We start from the raw sequence: 10652 nt of genomic DNA on the forward strand, positions 1-10652 counted from the left end.
TTTCCCCTGGGTCTTTCCTTAGCCAAGTGGGTAACCCAAGTAAGAGAGCAAGTGACAAATCAAAGTCTTACCAATTTCACTTTTTCTTCAAATTAGAAATAATTGCCAGACCTCAGTAGAATGGTTACTGTCTGGATCCACGTGCTACCCTGTGAGGAGAGAAAAAGCAAATTGATTATTACTTCTAAGGATGCATCTCTCAGCTGGAAGGAAAGAACATAAAGTTTATACAGAGATCCCATTGCAAACGATTTGTATATTCAGTCACAATCGCTTCAACTCTTTAGAGTTGAATGCAGATGATCCATCTGCATCACAGACCTCTTGCCTATGGACAGATTCCAAACTACATCAGTTGCCTAGAGCATATTAATTTATCTGCAGTATGCAAATACACCTTCATGACTAGAGATAGACAGAAAGCAATGATGAAAACCAGTGCAACTTCAGAGGAAAGCCAAACTGCTAGAAGACCACAAGTTACCACCTTTGCAAGACAGTGACATTGTCCTCAGTTGCAAGCACTACCCAAGTCCCTTCATATTTAAAAGACTAGAAGTGAAAGGCTACTGTTCTTCCCAACTTCATGCAGTATCTACACTGTTACTGAAGTGTAAAGCCAGCCTGAAAGAAGTTTCCCGCTACTTTTACTCAGGCTTAGCAAGGCAGCTCGCTCTCCTACAGATGGAAGCTTGTAAACAGTCTCTGCTTGTTCCCACACTTGCTTTTTTGAGAAGTTACAACATATCAGACTTCAAGATGGTGAGAGCCACCAGGAGGCTCAGCTACAAGCACCTAATTAACACTAGCACACAGGCACCAAGGCTTGTTACAAGAATTTGATGATGCCAATAACAGAGAGATAGCTTTCAGCCCATAACCATAAAAAAGTAAGCGATATTTACAATTAGAACTGGATTCCCTACAGGCACAACAAAGCAACGGGGAATTGGAGCTCAGAAAAAAAGCTCCAAAACAGTTTGCTCTCTACCACAGCTGCTACTTCCAACTCACACCACCACCACAAGCCATACCAAAGCCTTAATCGTCTTCCTAGCATGAAGGCAAAACCTCAGAAGTACTTTTTGTACTCAGTGCAGCTACACCAAAATCCCTTGGAAGAAAACAAGTCTGACATCAGCTATTGATTAACAGCATGCTGGAAAGCTACAAGTTTCTGCCACCATAACTGTCTGTGTTGCAAGAGAACAGAGGGTGAGGGAAGAAGAGACATTTGATGTCAGACAACTCTGAAGCTTTTATTTTCCAAGCCATTTATTCCTCTAATCAGAAAATTACACTGGCATCATGTGTCTCCATGAAGAGTTCAAGTACAACGTTCAGCTGCAGTATGTTAGCTCACTTCCACATTATGTAGACTTCCACCAACAGTACCACCAACTGCACAGGAGACAACAGGCAAACTACAGCAACAGCTTCTCCAGGGAAGGTACAATCAGCAGAAGAATGGATTGAGTTCCCAAACAATTCCTAACTCAAGGACAATCAGGTGCCTGAGTAAGACTTGCCCAGCTAAATCTCCCTGAAGTTCTTCTGTTGGCACCTTCCCTTCCTTGTTTTATTTAGAAAATGAATAGAAACACTGATACAAAAATTACTTAAGACCTTCCTGCCACCTGGATTTTAAGCTAGTTTGCTGTTTACAGCTCTCACAGCATTAGTGAATTTGTTAAAAATAAAACTGGGCATGATTAGTCATTAGCATTTTGTACCAGTGACTCAGTATAACTGATCCAACTAAGCTGTATCTCACTGAGAGTCTTCTCTCCCACACGATCTTCAGACTACAAACATACCATATCTTTCTGATACTCCTATATCCAGTTTTTGCCTGTCGCTACCTTAAAAAAAAGCATATACTAGCTTGGACTTTTCCAGAAAAAACAGCTGTTGGTAGGCAGGATTATGCTTTGACGCTTGTGAACTAGTATTTTTCCCTTTTAGACAGTCTAAATACACATTCACTGAACATACACACTTCAAACATGTGCTAGGGGTTCATGTATTTGTCAGGATTTTCACCTAAAAGCTCCGATCAGCCTATGCACAGCTAACCCAAAGCTGGCCCTGCTGTTACTGTCTCACAGCTGTCAGCAGTGATGAACTTAGCAATGGGTCTAGTCCAAAAAGGCCAGATTGGTAAACTCCATGCCCTGTGGATCCAGCTGTGACACTTCAGGGCCTTCCTCAAGAATCTGGTATTTCTGAAGACCTAAATAGACCTGTCTCAGCAAGGGCAGATTCACAGGGGCTAAACCAGAGCACTCTGCTCTAAACTTTTACGTGTTTAGCTTACCAAAATGGATTTGAGAGCTCTGCCTCTAATCACATAGGACAAATGCCTCCCTATTTACGAGCAGGGATGAGGTCACCTTGCTTCTGTTTTGTTAAACCTTTTTTGCCTTGACCCAATAAACTTGTCTGTTTACGAAAAAGGACAGATAAACACAGCGTTGAGCCAGTCAAATTTTAATCTAGAATCTCTTCTAAATGGGTCAGCATTAATATAAACAGACAAACATTTGTCCTTTTTTGTATACAGAACACTAGATTTACTTTCAGCAGGCTACACAAAATTAGCGGGAGCAATCAAGCCTGCCTTTTCATCCATCACAGGGTTTAAGATACACATTGAGGAACACAAAGAAGTTGAAGCTCTTGGGGCCAGGGATGTTATTTTGAAGCACCTTAAGCATACAATTCCTTTTTTTAAAAATCACTTAAAGGCATGACAAGCCCAAAGACTGACAGTTTTTTCAAGCAATATTTCTCAAGTCCCATTTGTGACTGAGGAGTAACTTGAAAATCGGTCACTGGAGGGCTGGATTTGTGGAGTCTTTTCATTTGCCCTTTCATCGCAGAATAAAAAGCTGAAAATCATGTTACAGGAAACACTTCAGCACTGCTGTTAACAGAGCACACCTCACCTGTGCACGTACAAGAAAAAAGCCCATGTCTCCCCTTTCCAGACAGGAATAGAAACAAGTACAACAAAAGCCAGTAGAGCTACAGCAAATTCCTTATGTACCCTTTCAAAGACACTGCGTTTTGGGAAAGCCATCACCAAGATCTTTACTTGTACAATAGGATTTACTGTCAGTCATGACTTCACTGAGACCTGTACACATTTCTGTTCCAGCTTGCCTGGGGAGAGGAGACTTTTCCAGGGAACTGAAGCCACTTCACCCTGTGAGTCAACATGGCACACAAAGGATTTTGTAGCCAAGCACTGCAGCTCCTCCACCCATGCCAAAGCTGAGCCTGACTCTGCATACTGGGAAGCCAGTATTAAAAAAAACCCAACAAAACATTCAAGGAAGCCACTCCCATAAGGTACTTCCCTCAGGCCTTCTAATGAGCAGCTGAAAGCCTGGGAGACTCATTTCACTGAAGCACTGGAAATCATCTGGGCTAAAGGGAAGATGCAGCTGTATGGAACTGCCCACAGACAAGACTAAAAGGCAGCCTCTTTAGGAGGGGCTCCACAAGCAAGATCTTTATGCTCCGCTACGATCACTGAAGAATCTTGAAGGAAACCTGTTTCCAGGAATGGCAAATACAGAAGCCTCCTAGATACCCTCCCACCAGTTGGTGTTCTGGATCTCTAGTGCTTTCTTCAGAGCTCAGCTGGATACCAAAACACTGGAGCATACCTGGCCAACACTGAAAGCATTTAAAATTCCCTTTCCTGTCCTTTTACAGCTTCCACCAAGTAGTGCAATACCCTCGCTCTTCCCCACTAAGATTCAGAAGAGCCAAAGAGGCCATTTCTAGACAGATTAAGCAGACAGACTTCGTTAACAAGTTTATCAGACATTTCTTGAATTGGTTTCACTTTTTTTGTAGTGCCTGCTTGGGTGAAAGTAAGTTTGTTAGACTGAAAGAAAAATAGAAACCTCTACTTTAAAGAGTTGTGCCAAGGCAGATTCCAATCAGAAATAAGGGTGTTTCCCCCCGCCTTTGAAGGCAGAAGGAAGAAGACTCTCTTACTGAAGTTAGTTCTTTAAGGAATGCTTCCAGGAAATTAATCAGCTTTAATTTCAGCCAAAGCTAATGCCTCTTCCAAAAGATATGCTGCAAAACCGAAAGTTACAGGCCCGTCACTATCAGGTAAGATATTTAGAACCACATTATGGAGAAGGAAAGGGTGGAATGTCAGAGTACTACAAAGGTTTTTAAACAAAGCTGAGTTTTATGCCATCATATTATTTGAATCTCACCCCATGAAGTGTACAAGAGGTGTCCACTGCTGAGCTCTCAATGGTCTAAATACAGAGGAAGATGTTAGAGACCATCCAGATGAAAATATATGTATTGAATGTATACACTTAGGAAAGACTCTGAAGCAATGTGATTGACAGGAAATGCTGCCAGGCTAAGGTTTTGTAAAGCACTGAAGGACAGTCCGAGGTCACACAAGCTACATGAGTACAAGAAGCTGTGCAAAAGGAATCATAAAAAAACTCAGGCTTTATTCCACCATCCTGTATCCTGCCTTTTACCCAGCACTTTTGGTGTAGAAGATGCTCTAATTTTTACAGAAAAAGAGTGTTAAGCCTAAATGTTACTTTAAGGTCTCCAAAGAATTACATAGATACAAGTATTTTAGGGCCACACCAGTACTATGCCTCATCAGCTTAGATACATAAAGCAAGGCATCACAGTGCTTATTTCAAGCCTGGCATCTAACCAAGCTTACCCCATGCAGAACCTCCTATTATCTTCAGTGGTAGCTCAGAAGCAAACACGTCAGAAGCAAACGCTGAGATCACCTTGATGTACCCGCTTGGTACTTCTGGCCATTTAAAACAGCCAATTAAGTCTCAGACCTCAAAGCATGGAGGGTATAATTAAGAATTAACTGAGCACTTCAAGCACTTAAGCTTAGTTTTTCAGGAGATGTGGTCATGAGAGATAAAGCACAGTCCTCACCAGAGTCATCAGGAGTCGTCTGACAAAGACCACCGCAGTTTTGTTGTCAAACATCTGACAGATTTTTATCTTCAAATAAAGAGGGCACCATGACATGTCCCATCACAAGGATGCTTAAAAGAACATTACTTGGACAGCACACAGAAGTCCTTGGTGCAAATCCCTCCACTTCGTGCCAGAGCCAGCACCCAGGACAGGATTTGGCTGGTCAGTAAGTATACAAAGCAGCAGGTTCTGTTTACACCATGTTCTGACAAGAATTTCTTGGCTAGTGCCTTCATTGGAGTCTGACCTTTCCATCAGATGCATTACTTGGCTCAGATACTGAATTTAGAGGTACTCTGAGGTCACAGGGACAAAGTTCATAGCATGAGGTACCATGAGCACAGCCAGAAAGACAGATGTCCTTAACTGGAGATTTTTCTCCTTTTTTTCCACTTTGAGAAGCCCTACACCCTCAGAGCAGAAGCCAAGCACCAAAAAGGGCTGGGTGTACCTGCCAAGGCAGGTTGCTTAAGAAAGCACCTGAGAATCATTCTACAGGGCCAAAGACTCTTTAGGTCTTCTTTCACTTCCCCAAGAAGGCTAATTTAGTCAACTAAGCCTTGAATCTCACTTCCTTCCAACTACAGGAACTGCTTTTGTTTCTTCACAATATTATTTTAACTACTCAAAATGGCTCTACTGCATGACAGGCAGCTTTTGTATATTATCCAAGAAGGTTGCTACGTAGACTCCCTGTATGTCACCTTATCTGGTTTCTGTTTGTCACAGTTGGATTGAAAAAACACTGCATTAGCTTTTATTGCACACACCTGATATACAATTTTAACTAAAAAAAAAGACAAGGCTTGAATAACTCCACAGAAATCAATTAATTGCATCTTATCTTAAAGGAAAGGCCCGTGTTATTATAGCAAACATAATTATTCGATTACTGCAGAGACTTAGGACTTTGTCACACGCTAACCACTGCCTTGTGGAAGTACAGGGCAAAGCTTCAGCTCCTTGGAGAAGAAGTCAAGCCTACTTTTAGGTACTGAGAGAAAAGAAATCCTGGCTGACATCTTTCCACTGTCTTATAGCATTAGCAGGTGCCACTTGCCTACCACATAACCCTGTGTGTCAGCAGGTAGTGTTAAGCTTAAAGGAAGAAGTTCAATAAACACACTGCAGACAACTCAACAATCCATGCTCAGTAGTTGAGGGAACATCACTAGCACCAAGCCACAGATGGCTAAGTGAGCTAAGACAAATTGCGTGACAGATGAAACCTCCCTGAAGGAGTCTGCTCTATTTCCTCACTGCATTTTGAAATGCAGTATCATACTGTTAAAGTCTCATTGACCCTCAGATTCCAACCCCTCCATCACCACACTGTCACAGAGCTCAGGTGTACATATCAGAGGAGCAGCCCAAAGTCCAAGCACATCACAGCTGTTTGCTCAGCTACAGGGTACACAGCTGAGTAAGTGGGGAGCACACACTGCACCAGCCTGGCTGCACAGCAGGGAAAAGCCTTATATCACCAAAGCACAAACTAAGACAGCTAAGAGAACTTTATTCAAGACCAGTTTGGTTCAAGCAGTCTGAAAACACCTAGATCTGGACATGATCAAAAGCTGAGGTGACACTTTAAGGTCTTCAAACACCTTATGTATTTTCTTCCCCCTGAGAAGCAGCTCCGCTCCACAGCGGTACAGAAGATTTGCAGAGTCATTCTCTCAGAGTCTGTCCATGACAGATAGAAGGCTGACACTAGAGAAGTTTAATTCACATGATTAAATTAAAAATGAAGCAACAACAAAAGAACCAAATCCAAAGAGACAGGACCTGATCAACAGACAGCTACCACTACTGCAGAATACTCAATTTTTAGCAAGCGCCGAATAAAACAGAGGTTTTCGAGCAGTTTTACCAGCAACTCAAAGTTTGAAGAACTACGTGGCCCACTCTCCTGCTGAATCTGAGTGGGAGGTTAGGGATATTACAGGCACATCTTAGGACGTTTTCTCCTTACCTCTTACAAGAACGTTCACTGTAAATGACTCTGCATCTGCTTATTTCACTTAGTACAATCTTTCATATTCACATACGCCCAACCAACACTTCACAGAACTGGGTGTTCCAGTTCAGGGATGGCCAGGCTTGAACACCCTCAGCAGAATTTTTCTGGAACCTGCACCTCTATGCAAAAAGTATCCTTGAAGATGTAAGTGAGCTTAGCAGGACAGATTGTTGAACAAACCCCTCACTAGCAGCCAGTCACTTGTCCAAGCTGACCCTTTCCTTGAGGAGCCCATATTACGCTGTTTGAGTACTCAATACCCTGAACAGGGCTGTAGCTCAATTATTAGCAACTACTACATTGGAAGTTTCAGAAAGGTTTGGTGTTTGCAGGAGCTCAGTCCTCAGGAAGTTATCATTGCCATTTATTTCAGTTAACTGAACCCAGGATGATGAAAAACTCAAGTGTTTCTCAACAGTAGCGTAACTGGAAGGCAACTGCACTTTCTGATTAATCTAGAGATAGAGATGAAAACCGTCCGTGGCCAAGTATGACACTTCTTTCCACTGCCATTACCTCTAATGGAGCACGGGCACAAAGATGTTTCAAGCACCAGGGTTTGTACAGAACTGCTTTGCAAAGCATTTTGAATCCCTGCTTTGACAGAGGAAGGCTGGCAGTGAGAGACAATCTTTATTATCAACTGATATAGGTGGAGAAAAGACAAGCCCTTGGGCACAGAAGGCTTCCTAGAGCTAAAAGAAGCTAAGATAACTGCCTGACTTGCCACCCACGTATGTTGGGCAAGTAGGACTTTGCTTCTCTATAAGGACAGATTGCCCTTGCACATTGAAATTAAATTGATTGTTTGGTACTCAACTCAAGCTGAGTTTGATCAGGTTTTTTTTAAGTGTATATAACCTTATCTTCACAAGCTATTTAGGCTGAAGGGTAAAAACACTTGCACAGAAGTTCAGTTGATCTATAGAGTGCGTATTAAGAACAGCAATTCAGAGCTATACCACATCATGAGATACAACCTTCCAGAGAAACTCAAAAGTGTAGATGAAGACTCCAATACACTAGCAGAACTATGATGATTCAGGCTGTTGCTGAAAAATACCAAGCCACCAGTTTTAGGCTGGTATCAGCACCTCTCAATTGGAATTATAAGCACCAAAGACCCCAGCGACTACACGTCTACTACAGAATTTGCTAAGTTCCGAGGTTTTTTTTTTTGTTAAATTAATCCAAGTTGTGGCACTTTCAGAGCTGGCAGCATGAAAATAAGGATGAAGAGGCAGGAGATACAGAGCAAGAAAGAGAAGTAACAGGGCAATGTGAATCCAGCAGCACCCAGGACATTTCCATTAACAAGTGAGGTTAAACTACAACTACAGAAGGTCGGAATCACTGCTCTAAAGCCACCATTTTCTGTAGTACATCAAATTATATCTAGAAGTACAGTTGGAATGACAGATTTGGGTATCCTCTCCATATGCCTGTGTCAAGGACAAATGATGTTATTCTGCCAGCTTTCCTTCCCAATGCCACATCCCAGAACAGTGACTATTTCAGCGTGTTAATCTCTGGGTTTTCACATGACAAGTTTAATAATGCAGCTTTATGAAACACTTAAAACCTAAGCTGCTATTCCTTCCTCGAATAGAAAAATACAGCTTTTACAAGAAGAGTAGAACAAATTAATTCTTAAGTTTAACTTCTTCAGAAACAGTTTTGCAAGATGGAAGGTTTTATCCCCAACCTCCACATCTTTTCTACCCCTAAAAAAGGCACAATCTTAGGTCAGCCTCCTCCTCTACACAGCTAATTCACTCAATAACAGAAAGGACCTCCCATGCAAAAACTGAAATATAACTATTTTTAAGAATAAGGCAAGAGAATAGAGGAACCCAAACACTAGCTTTTAGCTCTTTTTTAACAGCCTTCCTGTTCTCACTCTTGACTTTGAGAACAAAATAGAATAATAAGAAAGGCGTCCACTGATTTAAGAAGAAACAAGAGAATTTATTCAAACTTCACTTGTGATATGAGAGGTAAGAAGCTGAAACAGACAAACCAAGAAGAGATAACAAGAGAACAACTAAAGACTAGTTGTCAATAACACAACTCCCTGCACAGGAAATAAACATTATCACAGAAGGTCCTGAAAATGAGATATCACGAATACAAATGGCTGAACTGTGTGTTCTATGAACACCGTATCAGTGGGGACAAGAACACATCAACCTACGCAATATCACAAAACATGGCAGACCATGATAACCATTGATAAACAAGGTATGTAAGATGAACACACTGTATCAGTCAGCTGATTAATAAGCCACACATTTGTTAAAGAAGCAGTCCCCAGTACTGTGGAAGCCAAACAGCAATCTGTAAGAGGCAGACAGGAATTTTTAGTACTTACCACACCAGTGACAACTGCACACCAACAATAAGAGGAAGCTGTTAGGAATTCTCTGAGGACACTTGCATGAGAATGGCACTACAGAATGCTATCCCTCCAGCCATAACTGTGGGAGTAAAGCTGCTGCTAACATACCTCTTTAAAAGAGTTAGTGTCAGGTGAGGGATTTCACCAGCTGTCATGCATCCACTGTGATAGATACATCTACCCACCCTGTACTGGAGTAAATCACAAGTTATATGCGAAGTTGTCGAACGGAGTGGACAGCATCCTGTCACTCAGGCTAACAAGCATCAACAAAAGGAAGTCTAAAGCTGTTGCAAAACGCTAGTAGCAGCGTCAGGCCCTAGGAGTATGAGTAACAGAGGAGAAGAGCCTTATTTAGGGGAAGCAGCGCAACCTGACAGACATCAGCCAGAACTCACCTGGCTCTAACTCACCCAAGCATCACCCCCTCAGGACCGCGCTGGGCTCCCCATCCCTTCCTGCCTCAGCCTTCACCCCCTGCCAGCACAGGGCGACTCTCGCACCGCTGCTTTTCTCCCCCTGCACGACCTCACAACACCCCAACGAAGCCCCGGGGAAGGCCGTCGCCCCACCGCCGGCTGCGCGGCCCTTTAACCGCGGCAAGAACCCAACCCAGGGGCACCGGGAGGGGGACCGGACCGCAGCCCGCCACAGCCAGGCCAGGCCGAACCCCACCGCAGGGCTACCCTGCCTCCACCCCCAGGGAAATAAGCACATAAGGCGAGCCTGCTGCGGACAATAAGTAGGAAGAGGGCTGCTGGGCGGGCAGGGAGAGCCTGAGGGGCACCGCTGACTGCCCGGCGCCTGACAGACCCGGCCGCGGCCAGAACCCCCGCCCCGTGTCCCCTCAGGCCCCGTACCGCTGAGAAGCGGCCCCGGCTGGCGCTGCCCCCTCAGCCCGACAGGGAAGGGGTTCCCAGAGCGCCGCCCGCCTCCTCACCTGCAGGCCCGGCCCCACACCTCGGCCACCGGCAGCTCCCACCCGTCTGCACCGGCCCCGCTACCCGCGGGCCCTTAGTCACCGCCCTCGCCCTCCCATTGGCCGTCCCGCCCCGCCGCTCCCGCCCGAACCCCCGCGCGGATTGGCCAGAAGGCAGGATGAAGGAGGGAGCAGGCTGCGCGGTCACTATTGGCTTATAGAGCGGCAGAAGGGCGGGGCATCACTGTTCCGTTGGCTTGGTCACCTGTCAGTCAGGCGGAGGGCGGTGATTGGCGGCCGCGGGCGGGGCGGGG

The 10652-nt window shown here is 44.3% G+C and overlaps 1 protein-coding gene across 4 annotated transcripts in view; it reads right to left on the reverse strand.

Annotated features, from left to right (window-relative positions):
* ABHD2 (abhydrolase domain containing 2) overlaps window positions 1-10428 on the reverse strand; it is a 34984-nt gene extending 24556 nt beyond the window's left edge. The window contains exons 1-3 of one of the 4 annotated variants that reach the window (XM_014944441.1): window positions 10360-10418; window positions 9605-9738; window positions 72-149 (exon numbers count right to left, since the gene is read on the reverse strand). The gene's annotated coding sequence lies outside the window, so the exon portion shown is untranslated. Of the gene's footprint in view, window positions 1-71; window positions 150-9604; window positions 9739-10359 lie in introns of all 4 variants that reach the window. The other 3 variants (XM_014944439.1, XM_014944438.1, XM_014944440.1) reach the window with 3 other exon arrangements.
* Between the last annotated feature and the right edge of the window lie 224 nt (window positions 10429-10652).

This window comes from Calidris pugnax, unplaced genomic scaffold (assembly GCF_001431845.1).
Source record: "Calidris pugnax isolate Ruff unplaced genomic scaffold, ASM143184v1 scaffold70, whole genome shotgun sequence".
Lineage (NCBI taxonomy): Eukaryota > Metazoa > Chordata > Aves > Charadriiformes > Scolopacidae > Calidris > Calidris pugnax.